Genomic DNA, 1549 nt, shown 5'->3' on the forward strand with positions numbered 1-1549 from the left:
GACAATAATCGTGCACCTATGGATGAGGACAGTGGGTGGGGAGTGAGGGCGGAGGGTGGGGTGGGAACTGGGTGGAGGGGAGTTATGGTGGGAAAAAAGAGGAACCAATGTAATAATCTGAACAATAAAGATTTAATAAAAAAAATAAAAGAAAATTATTCCACAAAAAAAAAAAAGTACCACAAACTGGATGGCTTAAAACAATGAAAACGTGTCCTCTCACAATTCTGGTGGCTAGTCCGAAAACAGAGTGTTAGCAGGGCCCAGCTCTCTGAAGGCTCCAAGGGAGACTCTATTCCATGCCCTTCCCTTATGCCTGGTGGTGGCTGTCCATCCTTGGCGTAGCTTGGCTTAAAGCTGCCGTTCTCTGCTGTCACATGGCCTTTTCCTTTTGAGTATCTAGGTTTCTGTGTCTCTTTTTCTGTGTCTCTAAAACAGTGGTTCTCAACCTGTGGGTCGTGACCCCTTTGGGGGTCGAACGACCCTTTCACAGGGGTCGCCTAAGACCATCGGAAAACACATATATAATTACATATTGTTTTTGTGATTAATCACTATGCTTTAATTATGTTCAATTTGTAACAATGAAATTGGGGTCACCACAACACGAGGAACTGTATTAAAGGGTCGCGGCATTAGGAAGGTTGAGAACCACTGTTAAAGTCAGAGTGGATTAAGAACCCACCCTACTGCAGCATGATCTCATTTTAACCAATTACATTGGCAACAACCCTACTTCTAAGTAAGGTCACAATCTGAGGTTCCAGAAGGACTTGCATTTTGGAGAGGTATTCAATCTGGTACAGTCTGCTTCAGGGACTCTTTTGGTTTCCACTGCTCTGTCTCTCTCCACATAAAACAGAACTGTATCAATTCTACAGATTTATAGTCAGTCTTATTATTTTCTGGGGCAATTCCTCCTTCTTTGCTCTTTTTTTCTCTTTAAGAATCACATTATTGATCTTTATTTTTCCAAATGAAATCTATAAATTGTTTATCTAAATTCGTAAAAATCTTACTGCCATTTTGATAAAACTGCAGTAAATTTATACATTAAGTTGGAAGAAAAGTATCATCTTTTCTTCTATAGGCACGGTATACCTCCCTTTATCATTTCCTCTATAAATGTACTGCATATCCTTTCTATTTTTAATCCACGGAATTATGTCTTTTGTGGAGATTGTTAACAGTATTTTAAAATTAATGATCTCATGAATTCGTTTAGGATTCAAGCAAAAACGCTCAATATTGAAGTTTATATAGAAAAACATAATAAAAATGGCCCCTCTCTCTAATCCTCAGTTTCAGGACAACACTAATGAAATCATATGTGCTCTAGGTTTTTATATCCTCTTCTGTTCCTTCCAGTGTATCATCGCCATCCTTCCTTCTTACACTCACACGAACTTGAACGTTGGCGGCTGGATTCTGACATTTAAGCCCCTGCCGAACACCACGGCGCCAGGCACAATCCTGTGTCGTTGACACCTGTTCTGAATTCAGCAGCTAAAGCTGGCTGAACTGTGACACGGCCCGGCCCCAGCCTCCT

Source organism: Myotis brandtii, unplaced genomic scaffold (genome assembly GCF_000412655.1).
Source record: "Myotis brandtii unplaced genomic scaffold, ASM41265v1 scaffold168, whole genome shotgun sequence".
Lineage (NCBI taxonomy): Eukaryota > Metazoa > Chordata > Mammalia > Chiroptera > Vespertilionidae > Myotis > Myotis brandtii.